Source organism: Salmo trutta, unplaced genomic scaffold (assembly GCF_901001165.1).
Source record: "Salmo trutta unplaced genomic scaffold, fSalTru1.1, whole genome shotgun sequence".
NCBI classification, from domain to species: Eukaryota; Metazoa; Chordata; class Actinopteri; order Salmoniformes; family Salmonidae; genus Salmo; species Salmo trutta.
The window spans coordinates 60,954-84,376 of NW_021822709.1; the positions used below are offsets into that span (position 1 = coordinate 60,954).

General features: G+C 45.8%; 1 long non-coding RNA gene and 1 pseudogene across 1 annotated transcript in view; both read left to right on the forward strand.

Annotated features, from left to right (window-relative positions):
• Nucleotides 1–23,423, forward strand: part of LOC115183950 (uncharacterized) — a 69,701-nt gene that overhangs the window by 3,567 nt on the left and 42,711 nt on the right. The window lies entirely within an intron of this gene.
• The window catches only part of LOC115183949 (WD repeat domain phosphoinositide-interacting protein 2-like), a 32,504-nt pseudogene continuing 14,601 nt past the window's right edge, over nt 5,521–23,423 (forward strand).

Sequence of the window (23,423 nt, forward strand, 5' to 3'; positions counted from 1 at the left end):
CTAAATGACGCCACTTTAATAATGTTTACATATCTTACATTGCTCATATGTATTTACTGTATTTTATACCATCCATATACTTACATGTACATATTCTCATTCACCCCTTTAGATGTGTGTGTATTAGGTATTTGTTGTGGAATTGTTAGATTACTTGTTAGATATTACTGCACTGTTGGAACTAGAAGCACAAGCATTTCTCTACACTCGCATTAACATCTGCTAACCATGTGTATGGACCAATAACATCTGCTAACCATGAGACCAATAACATCTGCTAACCATGTGTATGTGACCAATAACATCTGCTAACCATGTGTATGGACCAATAACATCTGCTAACCATGTGACCAATAACATCTGCTAACCATATGTATGGACCAATAACATCTGCTAACCATGTGTATGGACCAATAACACCTGCTAACCATGTGTATGGACCAATAACATCTGCTAACCATGTGACCAATAACATCTGCTAACCATGTGTATGTGACCAATAACATCTGCTAACCATGTGTATGGACCAATAACATCTGCTAACCATGTGTATGGACCAATAACATCTGCTAACCATGTGACCAATAACACCTGCTAACCATGTGTATGGACCAATAACATCTGCTAACCATGTGTATGGACCAATAACATCTGCTAACCATGTGACCAATAACATCTGCTAACCATGTGTATGGACCAATAACACCTGCTAACCATGTGTATGGACCAATAACATCTGCTAACCATGTGACCAATAACATCTGCTAACCATGTGACCAATAACACCTGCTGACCATGTGTATGGACCAATAACATCTGCTAACCATGTGTATGGACCAATAACACCTGCTAACCATGTGTATGGACCAATAACATCTGCTAACCATGTGACCAATAACATCTGCTGACCATGTGTATGTGACCAATAACATCTGCTAACCATGTGTATGGACCAATAACATCTGCTAACCATGTGTATGGACCAATAACATCTGCTAACCATGTGACCAATAACATCTGCTAACCATGTGACCAATAACATATGCTAACCATGTGTATGGACCAATAACATCTGCTAACCATGTGTATGGACCAATAACATCTGCTAACCATGTGACCAATAACATCTGCTAACCATGTGACCAATAACATCTGCTAACCATGTGACCAATAACATCTGCTAACCATGTGGATGGACCAATAACATCTGCTGACCATGTGTATGGACCAATAACATCTGCTAACCATGTGACCAATAACATCTGCTAACCATGTGACCAATAACATCTGCTAACCATGTGTATGGACCAATAACATCTGCTAACCATGTGTATGTGACCAATAACATCTGCTAACCATGTGACCAATAACATCTGCTAACCATGTGTATGGACCAATAACATCTGCTAACCATGTGTATGGACCAATAACATCTGCTAACCATGTGTATGGACCAATAACATCTGCTGACCATGTGTATGGACCAATAACATCTGCTAACCATGTGTATGGACCAATAACATCTGCTAACCATGTGTATGGACCAATAACATCTGCTAACCATGTGACCAATAACATCTGCTAACCATGTGTATGTGACCAATAACATCTGCTGACCATGTGTATGGACCAATAACATCTGCTAACCATGTGACCAATAACATCTGCTAACCATGTGACCAATAACATCTGCTAACCATGTGTATGGACCAATAACATCTGCTAACCATGTGTATGGACCAATAACATCTGCTAACCATGTGTATGGACCAATAACATCTGCTAACCATGTGACCAATAACATCTGCTAACCATGTTTTGATTTGATTTGATTTGACTATTTCCTTTTTTTATTTCTCTAGTTTGTCTAACTTTTTAACTCTGGATTGTTGTGAAAGGCACATGCATACATTCACACTCCTTCACACTCTTCACATACAGTGCCTTCGGAAAGTATTCAGACCCCTTGACTTTTTCCACATTTTGTTACGTTACAGCCTTATTCTAAAATGGATTAAATAAAATCCTCAGCAATCTACACGCAATACCCCATAATGACATCACAATACCCCATAATGACAGGGAAAAAAGTTTTTTTTCGAAATTTTAGCAAATTTGTTAATAAAAAATAAAAAACAGATACCTTGTTTACATAAGTATTCAGACTCTTTGCTATGAGACTCGAAATTGAACTCAGGTGCATCCTGTTTCCATTGATCATCCTTGAGATGTTTCTACAACTTGGAGTCCACTTGTGGTAAATTCCAACAGTTGACTGTGCACGTCAGAGCAAAAACCAAGCCATGAGGTCGAAGTAATTGTCCGTAGAGTTCAGAGACAGGATTGTGTCGAGGCACAGATCTGGGGAAGGGTACCAGAACATTTCTGTAGCATTGAAGGTCCCCAAAAACAAAGTGGCCTCCATCATTCTTAAATGGAAGAAGTTTGGAACCACTAAGACTCTTCCTAGAGCTGGCCGCCCGGCCAAACTGAGCAATCGGGGGACCTGATGGTCACCCTGACAGAGCTCCAGAGTTCCTCTGTAGAGATGGGAGAACCTTCCAGAAGGACAACCATCTCTGCAGCACTCCACCAATCAGGCCTTTATGGTGGAGTGTCCAGACGGAAGCCAGTCCTCAGTAAAAGGCACATGACAGCCGACTTGGAGTTTGCCAAAAGGCACCTAAAGGACTCTCAGACCATGAGAAACAAGATTCTCTGGTCTGATGAAACCAAGATTGAACTCTTTGGCCTGAATGCCAAGCATCACGTCTGGAGGAAACCTGGTACCATCCCTACGGTGAAGCATGGTGGTGGCAGCATCATGCTGTGGGGATGTTTAACTTGTTATGGATAGGGGGCAGTATTTTCACGGCCGGATAAAAAACGTACCTGATTTAATCTGGTTATTACTCCTGCCCAGAAACTAGAATATGCATATAATTAGTAGCTTTGGATAGAAAACACCCCAAAGTTTCTAAAACTGTTTGAATGATGTCTGTGAGTATAACAGAACTCAAATGGCAGGCCAAAACCTGAGAAGATTCTGTACAGGAAGTACCCTGTCTGACCATTTCTTGGCCTTCTTTGTCATCTCTATCCAAAACAAAGGATCTCTGCTGTAACATGACACTTTCTAAGGCTCCCATAGGCTCTCAGAAGGCGCCAGAACGTTGAATGATGACTCTGCAGCCCATGGCTGAAAAACAGTAGCGCATTTGGATAGTGGTCGATCTGAGAACAATGAGACGGGTGCGCGCGTGCACATGAAGAGTCCATTTTACTTTTTCAGTCTTTCAACGAAAACAACGACTCCCGGTCGGAATATTAGCGCTATTTTACGAGAAAAATTGCATAAAAATGTATTTTAAACAGCGTTTGACATGCTTCGAAGTACGGTAATGGAATATTTTGAAATTTTTTTGTCACGATACGCGTCCGCGCGTCACCCTTCATTACCCTTCGGATAGTGTCTTGAACGCACGAACAAAACGCCGCTATTTGGATATAACTATGGATTATTTGGAACCAAACCAACATTTGTTGTTGAAGTAGAAGTCCTGGGAGTGCATTCTGACGAAGAACAGCAAAGGTAATCCAATTTTTCTTATAGTAAATCTGAGTTTGGTGAGGACCAAACTTGGTGGGTGTCAAATTAGCTAGCCCGTGATGGCGAGCTATCTACTCAGAATATTGCAAAATGTGCTTTCACTGAAAAGCTATTTTAAAATCGGACACCGCGATTGCATAAAGAAGTTCTGTATCTATAATTCTTAAAATAATTGTTATGTTTTTTGTGAACGTTTATCGTGAGTAATTTAGTCAATTCACCGGAAGTGTTCGGTGGGAATGCTAGTTCTGAACGTCACATGCTAATGTAAAAAAGCTGTTTTTTGATATAAATATGTACTTGATTGAACAAAACATGCATGTATTGTATAACATAATGTCCTAGGAGTGTCATCTGATGAAGATCATCAAAGGTTAGTGCTGCATTTAGCTGTGGTTTTGGTTTTTGTGACATTATATGCTAGCTTGAAAAATGGGTGTCTGATTATTTCTGGCTGGGTACTCCGCTGACATAATCTAATGTTTTGCTTTCGCTGTAAAGACTTTTTGAAATCGAGGAGTTTGTATTTCGCGCCACGCCCATCATTGGATATTGGAGCAGGTGTTCCGCTAGCGGAACGTCTAGATGTAAGATTAACTGCAGCAGGGACTGGGAGACTAGTCAGGATCAAGGGAAAGATGAACGGAGCAAAGTACAGAGAAATCCTTGATGAAAACCTGCTCCAGAACCTCAGACTGGGGCTGAAGGTTCACCTTCCAACAGGACAACGACCCTAAGCACACAGCCAAGACAACGCAGGAGTGGCTTTGGGACAAGTCTCTGAATGTCCTTGAGTGGCCCAGCCAGAGCCCAGACTTGAACCCGATCGAACATCTCTGGAGAAACCTGAAAATAGCTGTGCAGCAACGCTCCCCATCCAAACTGACAGAGCTTGAGAGGATCTGCAGAGAAGATTGGGAGAAACTCCCCAAATACAGGTGTGCCAAGCTTGTAACGTCATACCAAAGAAGACTTGGGGCTGTAATCGCTGCCGAAGGTGCTTCAACAAAGTACAAGGTCTGAATACTTATGTAAATGTGATATTTCAGTTTTTTATTTGTAAGAAATTTGCCAAGAAATTCTAAAAACCTGTTTTTGCTTTGTCATTATGTGGTATTGTGTGTAGATTGATGAGGAGGGGAAAAAACAATTTAATACATTTTAGAATAAGGCTGTAACGTAACAAAATGTGGAAAAAGTTTCTTACTTTTGAAAAATGTTGCATTGATGGTAAAGGGCTTGTAAGCAAGCATTTCACGGTAAATACTGTTGTATTCAAGGCATGTAACAAATACAATTTTATTTGAGTACATTACATTACATTACATTACCTTGACAACAACAGGCGGACATCTTGGACGCAGTCTCCAGTTCTTATTAAACCGCAGTTGTCCAGTGTCTAAAAATTATGAAAATGTATGTTGTCAGACTGCGCCATCTCTTGGTGACAAGTACGTCAGAATATCAATAATATCAATAGTATAGCCACGACCACAGAACAATCAGACAGATATTTCACCGGATGTGTAAATATGAAGCATCCGGTTGGCGTTTCCACTCACTACCAAATATGGTGATGAGAGGAAGCACAGTAACCGGAAGTGTGCTTCCTAACGGAAATCTCTGCCCACTGTGATTAATATGTTCCCATTGGAAACGACAGGCTCTGGTTTATCTTGGGTTAGTTCATAAAATCTTTAGTAAAACGGTGGTCGTTGAACAGATTATTGTTTCAACTGAAAACGAGATTCCGATAAATTATAGATTTTTTGAGACGTTGCCCATTAAAGTGATTGTCATTTACCACACGTCGATTTATCTTCTTCCATCCCCATTCACAGCCGTAAACCAAACCTTTTGAAATGGAAGTACGGTCCCTTTAAAAATAAAACTGTCGTAAAAAACCCTGTCACCGCTCATGCGCAGAGAGACCGGAGGGGGGCAACAGCGACTGACAAAAACAACAACAACAACAACAACAACTGTTGGAACCAAGGGAAGAGCGAGATGTCTCCATGAATACAGGCTAACTTCATTCTTACCCAGTTATTATCCACAACCTACCCGACGGCTGCTTTCTCACAAGGCTTGATTAGATGGTGCCGGGCCCATGAACTTGGCTAGTCAGAGCGGGGAGACCGGCTGTAGCCAGCTCCTCTTCGCCAACTTTAACCAGGACAACACGTAAGGAAGGCCGGGGGGAAGGGGGGAGAGGGGTGGCCCCTAACCGTTACAGTGGTTTTAAGGGTTTGTTTTTTTAATCGGTGTAGTTGAGGGGTCCCAGCCATCTGTATCTCGACGGAGAGAGGTGCTAGTTAGCTAACTGACAAGCTGTCTGATCACGTTGTCTACTATAGTTCGCATCCATGTCGTTAGCCAGCTAAAAACGCTAACCAGCTAGCCAGCTAAAAACGCTAACCAGCTAGCCAGCTAAAAACGCTAACCAGCTAAAAACGCTAACCAGCTAGCCAGCTAAAAACGCTAACCAGCTAGCCAGCTAAAACCGCTAACCAGCTAAAAACGCTAACCAGCTAGTCAGCTAAAACGCTAACCAGCTAAAACGCTAACCAGCTAAAACGCTAACCAGCTAGCCAGCTAAAACGCTAACCAGCTAGCCAGCTAAAACGCTAACCAGCTAGCCAGCTAAAACGCTAAACAGCTAGCCAGCTAAAACGCTAGCCAGCTAAAACGCTAACCAGCTAGCCAACTAAAACGCTTACCAGCTAGCCAGCTAAAACGCTAACCAACTAAAACGCTAACCAGCTAGCCAGCTAAAAACGCTAACCAGCTAGCCAGCTAAAACGCTAACCAGCTAGAACGCTAACCAGCTAGCCAGCTAAAGTGACTGGATAAGCAAGAAGCGTAAACTAGTTGTCTAACAGAAAAAGGCCCAGGGGATCATTCCTTTAATATGACAGTGTATTGATACCAGAACCAATATCTGGGGAAAAGGCGAGATGTCCTCTCTGTCCAGAAAGCTATGATTCCCTCTGGACCCTCATTTATAAACGCTACACAGAATATGGCCCAAAACATGCGTGTATCAGTTCACGAAAAAGTCTGAAAACTGAACTTGACTTGATAGTGTGCTTATTCTCCCGGTAACTTCAGACCATGCCTATCAAATCAAATGTATTTATATCGCCCTTCTTACATCAGCTGATATCTCAAAGTGCTGTACAGAAATGTACTAATGCTGTATCACATCCGGCCGTGATTGGGAGTCCCACAGGGCGGTGCACAAATTCCCGGTTTGGCCAGGGTAGGCCGTCAATGGAAATACTATTTTGTTCTTAACTTTTATGGGCTACCTAGCGTCCCACCTGCGGGACACAGCCAGTGAAATATCTGGGCGGCAAATACAAAATGTCATAATTCAACTTTCTCAAACATACAACGATTTTACACCATTTTAAAGATACACTTCTCCTTGATGTAACCACATTGTCCGATTTCAAAAAGGCTTTACTGCGAAAGCAAAACATTAGATTATGTTAGGAGAGTACATACAGTGGCGGGGAAAAAAGTATTTGATCCCCTGCTGATGTAACCAATGTGAAATGGCTAGTTAGTTAGCGGTGGTGCGCGCTATTAGCGTTTCAATCGGGTGACGTCACTCGCTCTGAGACTTGAAGTAGGGTTTCCCCTTGCGTTGCAAGGGCCGCGGCTTTTGTGGCGCGATGGGTAACGATGCTTCGTGGGGTGTCAGTTGTTGATGTGTGCAAGATTTTGTACGTTTGCCCACTGACAAAGAAAGGATCAGTCTATAATTTTAGTGGTAGGTTTATTTGAACAGTGAGAGACAGAATAACAACAAAAATATCCAGAAAAACGCATGTCAGAAATGTTATAAATTGATTTGCATTTTAATGAGGGAAATAAGTATTTGACCCCCTCTCAATCAGAAAGATTTCTGGCTCCCAGGTGTCTTTTATACAGGTAACGAGCTGAGATTAGGAGCACACTCTTAAAGGGAGTGCTCCTAATCTCAGCTTGTTACCTGTATAAAAGACACCTGTCCACAGAAGCAATCAATCAGATTCCAAACTCTCCACCATGGACAAGACCAAAGAGCTCTCCAAGGATGTCAGGGACAAGATTGTAGACCTACACAAGGCTGGAATGGGCTACAAGACCATCGCCAAGCAGCTTGGTGAGAAAGTGAAAACATTTGCGATTATTCGCAAATGGAAGAAACACAAAAGAACTGTCAATATCCCTCGGCCTGGTGCTCCATGCAAGATCTCACCTCATGGAGTTGCAATGATCATGAGAACGGTGAGGAATCAGCCCAGAACTACACGGGAGGATCTTGTCAATGATCTCAAGGCAGCTGGGACCATAGTCACCAAGAAAACAATTGGTAACACACTACGCCGTGAAGGACTGAAATCCTGCAGCGCCCGCAAGGTCCCCCTGCTCAAGAATACATATACATGCCCGTCTGAAGTTTGCCAATGAACATCTGAATGACTCAAAGGACAACTGGTGAAAGTGTTGTGGTCAGATAAGACCAAAATGGAGCTCTATGACATCAACTCAACTCGTCGTGTTTGGAGGAGGAGGAATGCTGCCTATGACCCCAAGATCACCATCTCCACCGTCAAACATGGAGGTGGAAACATTATGCTTTGGGGGTGTTTTTCTGCTAAGGGGACAGGACAACTTCACCGCATCAAAGGGACGATGGATGGGGCCATGTACCGCCAAATCTTGGGTGAGAACCTCCTTCCCTCAGCCAGGGCATTGAAAATGGGTCGTGGATGGGTATTCCAGCATGACAAAATCCCTCCTGAGATGTGTGCAAACCTGGTGGCCAACTACAAGAAACGTCTGACCTCTGTGATTGCCAACAAGGGTTTTGCCACCAAGTACTAAGTAATGTTTTGCAGAGGGGTCAAATACTTATTTCCCTCATTAAAATGCAAATCAATTTATAACATTTTTGACATGCGTTTTTCTGGATTTTTGTTGTTGTTATTCTGTCTCTCACTGTTCAAATAAACCTACTATTAAAATTATAGACTGATCATTTCTTTGTAAGTGGGCAAACGTACAAAATCAGCAGGGGATCAAATACTCCCCCCCCCCCCCACTGTAGACAAAAATAATCACACAGCCATTTTCCAAGCAAGGGCATGTGTCAATAAAACCCAAAACACAGCTAAATGAAGCACTAACCTTTGACGATCTTCATCAGATGACACTCCTAGGACATTATGTTACACAATGTTTTGTTCGATAAAGTTCATATTTATATCCAAAAACAGCAATTTACATTGGCGCGTGATGTTCAGAAAATGTATTCCCACCGGTGAATGTGCACATCAATTTACAAAAATACTCATCATAAACGTTGACAAAATATATAACAATTATTTAAAGAATTATAGATAGACTACTCCTGGATGCAACCGCTGTGTCAGATTTTAAAATAGCTTTACGGAGAAAGCACATTTTTCAATATTCTGAGTACATAGCTCAGCCATCACGGTGAGCTATTCAGACACCCGCCAAGTTCGGGGCAACCTAAACTCAGAAATAGTATTAGAAATATTCTCTTACCTTTGCTAATCTTTGTCAGAATGCACTCCCAGGACTGTTACTTCCACAAGAAATGTTGTTTTTGTTCTAAATAATCCATATTTATGTACAAATACCTCCGTTTTGTTCATGCGTACAGATCATTTATCCAAAGGCATAACGCGCGAGCGCGGAACGCGAGACGAAAAGTCAAAGTGTTCCATTACCGTACTTAGAAGCATGTCAAATGCTATTTAAAATTAATCTTTATGGTATTTTTAACGTAAAATTGTGATAATATTCCAACCGGACAATAGCGTATTCATTCAAGAAGAAAAAGAAGGAGGGGCGTGCTCGTGTGACTGCGCATATCCAATCCCTTTGTTGCCAGGCAGACCACTCAGTAACTGAGCTCCTATTATCTGCCCAGTGACAGGAAAATGCTCAAATCACTTTCTGAAGGCTTTAGACAGCCAATGGAAGCCTTCGGAAGTGCAACGTCCCCCACAGACACTGTAGTTTTGATAGAGAATCAAAAGAACTACAATTCTCAGACTTTCCACTTCCTGCTTGGAATTTTCTCAGGTTTTTGCCTGCCATATGAGTTCTGTTATACTCACAGACACCATTCAAACAGTTTTAGAAACTTCAGAGTGTTTTCTATCCAAATCTACTAATATGCATATTCTAGTTTCTGGGCCAGAGTAGTAACCTGTTTAATTTGGGTACGTTTTTTATCCGGCCGTGAAAATACTGCCCCCTAGCCCAGACAGGTTTTAGCTGACTGGCCTAGTTAAATAAAATGTAAAAGTGTGCTGAGCGATTAGTGCTTTTTGAGGTCTTTTCGGTTCATTATTTTTTTTAAATTAACATGTTTCGATAATTTTTTTTAACATTAAATGCATTATGAAATAATGATTAGAATGATTAGCGCTTTTTAATGGAAATACCAAATCCAAAAATAGTGAACATTCAATAATTGAAAATATTCCACTGTCTCTGTCAGAAATGACTAATAAATCATACATTTTCGGAAAGTCGTAATGCTACTGTCCCCACTACAACAACAACATACTTAAACACATGTAATGTTGTCCTTGAAACCTTTCATTGAAATACTGAAGAATTCCATTCATTCCTATGAAGAACTGCTCCTACCGAGGAGTGCCAATATGGCTTAAAGCTTCTCAATGGCCAATACAAAGCATCAGCAGTCCAGGGTTTATATACATCGTTGGTCTGTGCGTATCTAACCTAACTTAGCAGGCGGAGAGAAAAACAGAGTTTCTAAACCTAAAGTGAATCTGTTTGTGTCCGAGATGGAAAAGAACAGGCGCAATGGATGATGGTCATTGTAGTTAATTAGTGAGTTTGAGCTGAACTTGGTTTGAATATTTGCATAATGAAAACTTCAACTCCCTTCAGCCCAGCATCTCATAGTTCTTTTTTTCATTATATTTATTTATCCTTTATTTAACTAGGCAAGTCAGTTAAGAACACATTCTTATTTACAATGACGGCCTACCGGGGAACAGTGGGTTAACTGCCTTGTTCAGGGGGCAGAACGACAGATTTTTACCTTGTCAGCTCGGGGATTCGATCCAGCAACCTTTCGGTTACTGGCCCAACGCTCCAACCACTAGACTATTTGCCTTAATTTCTCTCGTGAATGATTTAATTTCTCTCTGGAGAAATGGTGCGCGTTGACCTCACAAAAACCCCTTGAACTAATAATAGAACCAACGTTGGTCAAGTAGTTGTTTAATAACCAAACCCCCCCTGGAAATGTGGTTCATCGCTCAGCACTAGTACACACAGCTTCTAGTGGTTGAAGTATTGCATTAGGGTCAGGGGTTAGGGTCAAGGGTTAGGGTCAGGGTTAGGGTCAGGGGTTAGGGTCAAGGGTTAGGGACAGGGGTTAGGGGTTAGTGAAGTATTGCATTAGGGTCAGGGTTAGGGTTAGGGTTAGGGTTAGGGTCAGGGGTTAGGGTCAAGGGTTAGGGACAGGGGTTAGGGTCAGGGTCAGGGGTTAGGGTTAGTGAAGTATTGCATTGGGGTCAGGGGTTAGGGTCAGGGGTCAGGGGCAGGGGTTAGGGGTTAGTGAAGTATTGCATTGGGGTCAGGGGTTAGGGTTAGGGTCAGGGTTAGGGTCAGGGGTTAGGGTCAGGGGCAGGGGTTAGGGGTTAGTGAAGTATTGCATTGGGGTCAGGGGTTAGGGTCAGGGGGCAGGGGCAGGGGTTAGGGGTTAGTGAAGTATTGCAGTGGGGTCAGGGTTAGGGTCAGGGTTATGGGTCAGGGTTAAGGGTTAGGGTTAGTGAAGTATTGCAGTGGGGTCAGGGTTAAGGGTCAGGGTTAAGGGTCAGGGTTAAGGGTTAGTGAAGTATTGCAGTGGGGTCAGGGTTAGGGGTTAGTGAAGTATTGCAGTGGGGTCAGGGGTCAGGGTTAGGGGTTAGGGGTTAGTGAAGTATTGCAGTGGGGTCAGGGTTAGGGTCAGGGTTAGGGTTAGGCTTAGGGGTTAGTGAAGTATTGCATTGCAAGAAGGCAAAAGGAGCCTCGTATATATGATGTCACTCTTATTCAGAACAACAACAAAAACGGGGCAGCTATGCCTGACTATAATAACAAGACGCAATCATTTTGCTGTTTAACGAGAAGAGCGGAAATCAATGTATTTTATCTTTGCATTGTAAAATAATTACAACTAGGCATCTATTTCTATTGTTTCGTCCATTTCCTGATCATTGCAGAATAAATTCCTCACCTTTTCTGTCTGTGATGGTTTCATACTGGCCTACGACAAGATAGGACAGGCTACCATTCGTCCCGTCGCTCATTTTCATTGGACCCACTTCACAGTATGTAAATAGATAACCTATGTCAAGTATTTTGCTCTGTACGTTCTGATCCGAAGCGCAGTTTAATGGTAGAGCGGATGGTTCACCCTTTTTAGGCTCAGTCTGTAGACTGAAATGGGACGTTTCTATAGTAGTGCCCCTGAAGAACATCACAAAATTACACCTGCTGAGTGTTCTGGCCTTCAGCATGGTGTGTTATACATACTGGCCTTCCCTGTGGTTCAGTTGGTAGAGCAACGCCAGCATGGTGTGTTATATATACTGGCCTTCCCTGTGGTTCAGTTGGTAGAGCAACGCCAGCATGGTGTGTTATATATACTGGCCTTCCCTGTGGTTCAGTTGGTAGAGCAACGCCAGCATGGTGTGTTATATATACTGGCCTTCCCTGTGGCTCAGTTGGTAGAGCAACGCCAGCATGGTGTGTTATACATACTGGCCTTCCCTGTGGTTCAGTTGGTAGAGCAACACTAGCATGGTGTGTTATATATACTGGCCTTCCCTGTGGCTCAGTTGGTAGAGCAACGCCAGCATGGTGTGTTATATATACTGGCCTTCCCTGTGGTTCAGTTGGTAGAGCAACGCCAGCATGGTGTGTTATATATACTGGCCTTCCCTGTGGTTCAGTTGGTAGAGCAACGCCAGCATGGTGTGTTATATATACTGGCCTTCCCTGTGGTTCAGTTGGTAGAGCAACGCCAGCATGGTGTGTTATATATACTGGCCTTCCCTGTGGCTCAGTTGGTAGAGCAACGCCAGCATGGTGTGTTATATATACTGGCCTTCCCTGTGGCTCAGTTGGTAGAGCAACGCCAGCATGGTGTGTTATACATACTGGCCTTCCCTGTGGTTCAGTTGGTAGAGCAACGCCAGCATGGTGTGTTATATATACTGGCCTTCCCTGTGGTTCAGTTGGTAGAGCAACGCCAGCATGGTGTGTTATATATACTGGCCTTCCCTGTGGTTCAGTTGGTAGAGCAACGCCAGCATGGTGTGTTATATATACTGGCCTTCCCCGTGGTTCAGTTGGTAGAGCAACGCCAGCATGGTGTGTTATACATACTGGCCTTCCCCGTGGTTCAGTTGGTAGAGCAACGCCAGCATGGTGTGTTATATATACTGGCCTTCCCCGTGGTTCAGTTGGTAGAGCAACGCCAGCATGGTGTGTTATATATACTGGCCTTCCCTGTGGCTCAGTTGGTAGAGCAACGCCAGCATGGTGTGTTATATATACTGGCCTTCCCTGTGGCTCAGTTGGTAGAGCAACGCCAGCATGGTGTGTTATATATACTGGCCTTCCCTGTGGTTCAGTTGGTAGAGCAACGCCAGCATGGTGTGTTATATATACTGGCCTTCCCCGTGGTTCAGTTGGTAGAGCAACGCCAGCATGGTGTGTTATATATACTGGCCTTCCCTGTGGTTCAGTTGGTAGAGCAACGCCAGCATGGTGTGTTATATATACTGGCCTTCCCTGTGGTTCAGTTGGTAGAGCAACGCCAGCATGGTGTGTTATATATACTGGCCTTCCCCGTGGTTCAGTTGGTAGAGCAACGCCAGCATGGTGTGTTATACATACTGGCCTTCCCCGTGGTTCAGTTGGTAGAGCAACGCCAGCATGGTGTGTTATATATACTGGCCTTCCCTGTGGCTCAGTTGGTAGAGCAACGCCAGCATGGTGTGTTATATATACTGGCCTTCCCTGTGGCTCAGTTGGTAGAGCAACGCCAGCATGGTGTGTTATATATACTGGCCTTCCCTGTGGTTCAGTTGGTAGAGCAACGCCAGCATGGTGTGTTATATATACTGGCCTTCCCTGTGGTTCAGTTGGTAGAGCAACGCCAGCATGGTGTTTGCAACGCCAGCATGGTGTTTGCAACGCCAGCATGGTGTTTGCAACGCCAGCATGGTGTGTGCAACGCCAGGGTTGTGGGTTCGATTCCCACGGGGGGGGCCAGTACAAAAAATGCATGAAATGAAATGTATGCATTCACTACTGTAAGTCACTCTGGATAAGAGTGTCTGCTAAATGACTCAAATGTAAATGTTATGCAGTTCATTTGGGAAAGTTCATTTTTAACATCTATATTTTGGTCATTTAGCAGACTCTCTTCTCCAGAGTGACTTGGCTAACTAAGGTACTTAAACAACAACACATCACAGTCATAGCATGTAAAATGTTTTTGTAACCGGCTGCTTGCGACTGTATTTTAAAATACATTTATTTTCACTAAGTATTTAGTAGTTTTATTTTTGATTCGTTGGTCTCGATGGTGTTTTGATGCGTTGATCTCGATGGTGTTTTGATACATTGATCTCAATGGTGTTTTGATGCGTTGATCTCGATGGTGTTTTGATACATTGATCTCAATGGTGTTTTGATGCGTTGATCTCAATGGTGTTTTGATGCGTTGATGGTGTTTTGATGCGTTGATCTCGATGGTGTTTTGATTCATTGATGGTGTTTTGATACGTTGATCTCGATGGTGTTTTGATGCGTTGATGGTGTTTTTATACGTTGGTCTGGGTGGTGTTTTGATACGTTGGTCTGGATGGTGTTTTCAGGCGTTGGTCTCGATGGTGTTTTGATGCGTTGGTCTCGATGGTGTTTTGATGCGTTGGTCTCGATGGTGTTTTGATGCGTTGGTCTCTGGTGTTTTGATGCGTTGGTCTCGATGGTGTTTTGATGCGTTGGTCTCGATGGTGTTTTGATACGTTGATCTCGATGGTGTTTTGATGCGTTGATGGTGTTTTGATGCGTTGGTCTCGATGGTGTTTTGATGCGTTGATGGTGTTTTGATGCGTTGGTCTCGATAGTGTTTTGATGCGTTGGTCTCGATGGTGTTTTGATGCGTTGATGGTGTTTTGATGCGTTGATGGTGTTTTGATACGTTGATGGTGTTTTGATACGTTGGTCTCGATGGTGTTTTGATGCGTTGATGGTGCTTTGATGCGTTGATCTCGATGGTGTTTTGATACGTTGGTCTCGATGGTGTTTTGATGCGTTGGTCTCGATTGGGGTTTTGATACGTTGATCTCGATGGTGTTTTGATACGTTGATGGTGTTTTGATACGTTGATCTCAATGGTGTTTTGATACGTTGATGGTGTTTTGATACGTTGATCTAGATGGTGTTTTGATACGTTGATCTAGATGGTGTTTTGATGCGTTGATGGTGTTTTGATACGTTGATCTCGATGGTGTTTTGATACGTTGATGGTGTTTTGATGCGTTGATCTCGATGGTGTTTTGTGTTGGGTGATTTTTACCCGTCCCTGGTGGAGTCTGTGGAAGTGGATGCCATTGCTGACCACTCTGGTCTTTCTGGGTAGTGGGATTGCAACACACACTGTCACAGTCTCTGTCTCTCTCCCCTCGGTCAGACCAGTGTCACCAGCCTGTCTCTCTCTCCTCGGTTAGACCAGTGTCACCAGCCTGTCTCTGTCTCTCTCCCCTCGGTTAGACCAGTGTCACCAGCCTGTCTCTCTCTCCTTGGTTAGACCAGTGTCACCAGCCTGTCTCTGTCTCTCTCTCCTCGGTCAGACCAGTGTCACCAGCCTGTCTCTGTCTCTCTCTCCTCGGTTAGACCAGTGTCACCAGCCTGTCTCTCTCTCCTCGGTTAGACCAGTGTCACCAGCCTGTCTCTCTCCTCGGTTAGACCAGTGTCACCAGCCTGTCTCTCTCTCCTCGGTTAGACCAGTGTCCCCAGCCTGTCTCTGTCTCTCTCTCCTCGGTTAGACCAGTGTCACCAGCCTGTCTCTGTCTCTCTCTCCTCGGTCAGACCAGTGCCACCAGCCTGTCTCTCTCTCCTCGGTCAGACCAGTGTCACCAGCCTGTCTCTGTCTCTCTCTCCTCGGTCAGACCAGTGCCACCAGCCTGTCTCTGTCTCTCTCTCCTCGGTTAGACCAGTGTCACCAGCCTGTCTCTCTCTCCTCGGTTAGACCAGTGTCTCCAGCCTGTCTCTGTCTCTCTCTCCTCGGTTAGACCAGTGCCACCAGCCTGTCTCTGTCTCTCTCTCCTCGGTTAGACCAGTGTCACCAGCCTGTCTCTCTCTCCTCGGTCAGACCAGTGCCACCAGCCTGTCTCTCTCTCCTCGGTTAGACCAGTGTCACCAGCCTGTCTCTGTCTCTCTCTCCTCGGTCAGACCAGTGCCACGAGCCTGTCTCTCTCTCCTCGGTCAGACCAGTGTCACCAGCCTGTCTTTCTCTCCTCGGTCAGACCAGTGTCACCAGCCTGTCTCTGTCTCTCTCTCCTCGGTCAGACCAGTGTCACCAGCCTGTCTCTCTCTCCTCGGTCAGACCAGTGTCCCCAGCCTGTCTCTGTCTCTCTCCCCTCGGTTAGACCAGTGTCACCAGCCTGTCTCTCTCTCCTTGGTTAGACCAGTGTCACCAGCCTGTCTCTGTCTCTCTCTCCTCGGTCAGACCAGTGTCACCAGCCTGTCTCTGTCTCTCTCTCCTCGGTTAGACCAGTGTCACCAGCCTGTCTCTCTCTCCTCGGTTAGACCAGTGTCACCAGCCTGTCTCTCTCCTCGGTTAGACCAGTGTCACCAGCCTGTCTCTCTCTCCTCGGTTAGACCAGTGTCCCCAGCCTGTCTCTGTCTCTCTCTCCTCGGTTAGACCAGTGTCACCAGCCTGTCTCTGTCTCTCTCTCCTCGGTCAGACCAGTGCCACCAGCCTGTCTCTCTCTCCTCGGTCAGACCAGTGTCACCAGCCTGTCTCTGTCTCTCTCTCCTCGGTCAGACCAGTGCCACCAGCCTGTCTCTGTCTCTCTCTCCTCGGTTAGACCAGTGTCACCAGCCTGTCTCTCTCTCCTCGGTTAGACCAGTGTCTCCAGCCTGTCTCTGTCTCTCTCTCCTCGGTTAGACCAGTGCCACCAGCCTGTCTCTGTCTCTCTCTCCTCGGTTAGACCAGTGTCACCAGCCTGTCTCTCTCTCCTCGGTCAGACCAGTGCCACCAGCCTGTCTCTCTCTCCTCGGTTAGACCAGTGTCACCAGCCTGTCTCTGTCTCTCTCTCCTCGGTCAGACCAGTGCCACGAGCCTGTCTCTCTCTCCTCGGTCAGACCAGTGTCACCAGCCTGTCTTTCTCTCCTCGGTCAGACCAGTGTCACCAGCCTGTCTCTGTCTCTCTCTCCTCGGTCAGACCAGTGTCACCAGCCTGTCTTTCTCTCCTCGGTCAGACCAGTGTCACCAGCCTGTCTCTGTCTCTCTCCCCTCGGTTAGACCAGTGTCTCCAGCCTGTCTCTGTCTCTCTCCCCTCGGTCAGACCAGTGTCACCAGCCTGTCTCTGTCTCTCTCTCCTCGGTCAGACCAGTGTCACCAGCCTGTCTCTCTCTCCTCGGTCAGACCAGTGTCACCAGCCTGTCTCTGTCTCTCTCTCCTCGGTTAGACCAGTGTCTCCAGCCTGTCTCTGTCTCTCTCTCCTCGGTTAGACCAGTGTCCCCAGCCTGTCTCTGTCTCTCTCCCCTCGGTTAGACCAGTATCACCAGCCTGTCTCTCTCTCCTCGGTCAGACCAGTGTCACCAGCCTGTCTCTCTCTCCTCGGTTAGACCAGTGTCACCAGCCTGTCTCTCTCTCCTCGGTTAGACCAGTGTCACCAGCCTGTCTCTCTCTCCTCGGTCAGACCAGTGTCACCAGCCTGTCTCTGTCTCTCTCCCCTCGGTTAGACCAGTGTCACCAGCCTGTCTCTGTCTCTCTCTCCTCGGTTAGACCAGTGTCACCAGCCTGTCTCTCTCTCCTCGGTTAGACCAGTGTCACCAGCCTGTCTCTCTCTCCTCGGTTAGACCAGTGTCACCAGCCTGTCTCTCTCTCCTCGGTTAGACCAGTGTCACCAGCCTGTCTCTCTCTCCTCGGTTAGACCAGTGTCACCAGCCTGTCTCTCTCTCCTCGGTTAGACCAGTGTCACCAGCCTGTCTCTCTCTCCTCACTCAGACCAGTGCCACCAGCCTGTCTCTCTCTCCTCGGTCAGACCAGTGTCACCAGCCTGTCTCTCTCTCCTCGGTTAGACCAGTGTCTCCAGCCTGTCTCTGTCTCTCTCTCCTCGGTTAGACCAGTGTCTCCAGCCTGTCTCTGTCTCTCTCTCATCGGTTAGACCAGTGTCTCCAGCCTGCCTCTGTCTCTCTCTCCTCGGTTAGACCAGTGTCACCAGCCTGTCTCTCTCTCCTCGGTTAGACCAGTGTCACCAGCCTGTCTCTGTCTCTCTCTCCTCGGTTAGACCAGTGTCACCAGCCTGTCTCTCTCTCCTCGGTCAGACCAGTGTCACCAGCCTGTCTCTCTCTCCTCGGTTAGACCAGTGTCACCAGCCTGTCTCTCTCTCCTCGGTTAGACCAGTGTCACCAGCCTGTCTCTGTCTCTCTCTCCTCGGTTAGACCAGTGTCACCAGCCTGTCTCTCTCTCCTCGGTCAGACCAGTGTCACCAGCCTGTCTCTCTCTCCTCGGTTAGACCAGTGTCACCAGCCTGTCTCTCTCTCCTCGGTTAGACCAGTGTCACCAGCCTGTCTCTCTCTCCTCGGTCAGACCAGTGTCACCAGCCTGTCTCTCTCTCCTCGGTCAGACCAGTGTCACCAGCCTGTCTCTCTCTCCTCGGTTAGACCAGTGTCACCAGCCTGTCTCTCTCTCCTCGGTTAGACCAGTGTCACCAGCCTGTCTCTCTCCCCTCGGTTAGACCAGTGTCTCCAGCCTGTCTCTCTCTCCTCGGTTAGACCAGTGTCTCCAGCCTGTCTCTCTCTCCTCGGTCAGACCAGTGTCACCAGCCTGTCTCTCTCTCCTCGGTCAGACCAGTGTCACCAGCCTGTCTCTCTCTCCTCGGTCAGACCAGTGTTACCAGCCTGTCTCTCTCTCCTCGGTCAGACCAGTGTCACCAGCCTGTCTCTGTCTCTCTCTCCTCGGTCAGACCAGTGTCACCAGCCTGTCTCTCTCTCCTCGGTCAGACCAGTGTCACCAGCCTGTCTCTCTCTCCTCGGTTAGACCAGTGTCACCAGCTTGTCTCTCTCTCCTCGGTTAGACCAGTGTCACCAGCCTGTCTCTGTCTCTCTCTCCTCGGTTAGACCAGTGTCACCAGCCTGTCTCTCTCTCCTCGGTTAGACCAGTGTCACCAGCCTGTCTCTCTCTCCTCGGTTAGATCAGTGTCTCCAGCCTGTCTCTCTCTCTCCTCGGTCAGACCAGTGTCACCAGCCTGTCTCTGTCTCTCTCTCCTCGGTTAGACCAGTGTCACCAGCCTGTCTCTCTCTCCTCGGTTAGACCAGTGTCACCAGCCTGTCTCTCTCTCCTCGGTTAGATCAGTGTCTCCAGCCTGTCTCTCTCTCCTCGGTTAGACCAGTGTCTCCAGCCTGTCTCTCTCTCCTCGGTTAGACCAGTGTCTCCAGCCTGTCTCTCTCTCCTCGGTTAATGTAGCATCACTATAATATGGAATAGATCTCTAGAATCTTCCAGCAACAGGGTTCTTACAGTTTGGTACTAATGGGGGGTGTGTGTGTGTGTGTGTGTGTGTGTGTGTGTGTGTGTGTGTGTGTGTGTTTTCTCTCTCCAGATCTTTAGCTGTTGGAACCAAATCAGGCTATAAGTTCTTCTCCCTGTCATCTGTGGACAAATTGGAGCAGATTTATGAATGTAGTGAGTATCAATATCCTATTGATTAGTGAGTATCAATATTCTATTGATTGATGAATGTAGTGAGTATCAATATCCTATTGATTGATGAATGTAGTGAGTATCAATATCCTATTGATTGATGAATGTAGTGAGTATCAATACCCTATAGATTTATGATATATATATATATATATATATATATATAGTACTGCACTTACGAGATACCACACAGTGTCATGATGGGGTATTGTGTGTAGATGGGTGAGGAAGAAAAAAATATATAGTATGGAATAGCTCTCTAGAATATTCCAGCAACAGGGTTTATACTGTTTGGTACTAATGGGGTGTGTGTGTGTGTGTGTGTGGTGTGTGTGTGTGTCTGTGTGGTGTGCGTGCGTGTGGTGTGTGTGTGTGTGTGTCTCTGTGTGGTGTGTGTGTGTCTCTGTGTGGTGTGTGTGGTGTGGTGTGCGCGTGTGTGGTGTGCGTGCGTGCGTGTGGTGTGTGTGTCTGTGTGTGTGTGTGGTGTGGTGTGCGCGTGTGTGTGGTGTGTGTGCGTGCGTGCGGTGTGTGTGTGTGTGTGTGTGTGTGTGTGGTGTGGTGTGTGTGTGTGGTGTGTGTGTGTGTGTGTGGTGTGTGTGCGTGCGTGTGGTGTGTGTGTCTGTGTGTGTGTGGTGTGGTGTGTGTGTGTGTGCGTGCGTGCGTGCGTGCGATGTGTGTGTATGTGGCCCCCAGCGGACCCAGAGGATGTGTGTATCGTAGAGCGTCTGTTCAGCAGCAGTCTGGTGGCGATCGTCAGTCTGAAGGCTCCTAGGAAGCTGAAGGTCTGTCACTTCAAGAAGGGGACGGAGATCTGTAACTATAGTTACAGTAACACTATCCTGGCCGTCAGGCTCAACAGACAGGTAGGGACACACCTTTCGGTGTGTGGTGTGTGTGTGTGTTGTGTGTGCAGGTAGGGACACACCTTTTAACGTGGAACTTGGACTGCAGTTGGAGGAGAAAGAGGGAGGATTTGTGGAAACCCTACGAAGGGAATGTCCTCCGTGTGGAGAAGTTTTAATATGTGGCTCGTTTCAGGAAACTAGGCGTAAGGCCGGCGTCTCAGGAGAGACATTTACACTTAAACTTTTTTAAAAAGTATGTTTTTTTGGTGTAGAAATGCCTTCTGGAACATTTTCAGATATGATACATTTCTGATTTAGTCATTTTAATTTTAAGTTAAAGCGTCCTGTTAGCTAGCTAGCTAACGTTACGTGTATGATCTGTGTAGTAATATTATTTGTATCTCAGAGCCATTTGCATTGCTAGTTATAGCGTAATGTTAGCTAGCTAGCTAACGTTACGTGTATGATCTGTGTAGTAATATTATTTGTATCTCAGAGCCATTTGCATTGCTAGTTATAGCGTAATGTTAGCTAGCTAGCGAACATTTCAACCTGGTTGGTTAACTACCTGCGGGTTCATGCAGAGTAGTGACGTTATGAGTTGGGATTATGGTTCATTGTTTAGCTAACTCTACTATGCAGGAAACCATTTCACTACACCTTCTGTATCCTGTGTGACAAATCAACTGTGTCACATCCACAGGATACAGGGCTAGATAAAGCCCTGTAAAACAGACTGTAAACAAGGCAGGCTAGATAAAGCCCTGTAAAACAGACTGTAAACAAGGCAGGCTATATAAAGCCCTGTAAAACAGACTGTAAACAAGGCAGGCTAGATAAAGCCCTGTAAAACAGACTGTAAACAAGGCAAGCTACATAAAGCCCTGTAAAACAGACTGTAAACAAGGCAAGCTAGATAAAGCCCTGTAAAACAGACTTCCACAGAAGAGACTGTAAACAAGGCAGGCTAGATAAAGCCCTGTAAAACAGACTAAACAAGGCAGGCTAGATAAAGCCCTGTAAAACAGACTAAACAAGGCAGGCTAGATAAAGCCCAGTAAAACAGACTTCCACAGAAGAGACTGTAAACAAGGCAGGCTAGATTCTAAACGATGGTCAAAGCTGTGAGGTAGCAGTGAGTAGAGGTGTTATTGCAAACACCACAACACTACGGCACTGAAGACAGGTGTGTTAAACTCCTAGCTAGCTACGACACTGAAGACAGGTGTGTTAAACTCCTAGCTAGCTACGACACTGAAGACAGGTGTGTTAAACTCCTAGCTACAACACTGAAGACAGGTGTGTTAAACTCCTAGCTAGCTACGACACTGAAGACAGGTGTGTTAAACTCCTAGCTACAACACTGAAGACAGGTGTGTTAAACTCCTAGCTACGACACTGAAGACAGGTGTGTTAAATTCCTAGCTAGCTACAACACTGAAGACAGGTGTGTTAAACTCCTAGCTACGACACTGAAGACCGGTGTGTTAAACTCCTAGCTAGCTACGACACTGAAGACAGGTGTGTTAAACTCCTAGCTAGCTACGACACTGAAGACAGGTGTGTTAAACTCCTAGCTACAACACTGAAGACAGGTGTGTTAAACTCCTAGCTACGACACTGAAGACAGGTGTGTTAAATTCCTAGCTAGCTACAACACTGAAGACAGGTGTGTTAAACTCCTAGCTACGACACTGAAGACCGGTGTGTTAAACTCCTAGCTAGCTACGACACTGAAGACAGGTGTGTTAAACTCCTAGCTAGCTACGACACTGAAGACAGGTGTGTTAAACTCCTAGCTAGCTACGACACTGAAGACAGGTGTGTTAAACTCCTAGCTAGCTACGACACTGAAGACAGGTGTGTTAAACTCCTAGCTACAACACTGAAGACAGGTGTGTTAAACTCCTAGCTAGCTACAACACTGAAGACAGGTGTATTAAACTCCTAGCTAGCTACAACACTGAAGACAGGTGTGTTAAACTCCTAGCTAGCTACGACACTGAAGACAGGTGTGTTAAACTCCTCGCTAGCTACAACACTGAAGACAGGTGTGTTAAACTCCTAGCTAGCTACAAACACTGAAGACAGGTGTGTTAAACTCCTAGCTAGCTACGACACTGAAGACAGGTGTGTTAAACTCCTAGCTAGCTACGACACTGAAGACAGGTGTGTTAAACTCCTAGCTAGCTACAACACTGAAGACAGGTGTGTTAAACTCCTCGCTAGCTACGACACTGAAGACAGGTGTGTTAAACTCCTAGCTAGCTACGACACTGAAGACAGGTGTGTTAAACTCCTAGCTTGCTACGACACTGAAGACAGGTGTGTTAAACTCCTAGCTACGACACTGAAGACAGGTGTGTTAAACTCCTAGCTACAACACTGAAGACAGGTGTGTTAAACTCCTAGCTAGCTACAACACTGAAGACAGGTGTGTTAAACTCCTAGCTAGCTACAACACTGAAGACAGGTGTGTTAAACTCCTAGCTAGCTACAACACTGAAGACAGGTGTGTTAAACTCCTAGCTACAACACTGAAGACAGGTGTGTTATCTGGGTAAGAAGTCTAAAAATAAGTAAACGGTCTTTTCCCTGACAGATACAGGCCGTCGGTAGATACGCCCTGACGGAAACCCTGAGACAGACAGACAGACAGACAGACAGACAGACAGACAGACAGACAGTAATATGTGATCGTGAGCAGGAGTTTGTGTTTGTGTTTGTTCCAGAGGCTGATAGTATGTCTGGAAGAGTCTCTGTACATCCACAACATCAGAGACATGAAGGTCCTACACACCATCAGAGAGACTCCTTCCAACCCCTCAGGTAAATACCTTAACCTACAACTAAATCTACACAGCATCAGAGAGACTCCTCCCAACCCCTCAGGTAAATACCTACAACTAAATCTACACAGCATCAGAGAGGCTCTGTCCTCCTGTAATAACTGTGTGTTCTCTCCCCAGGG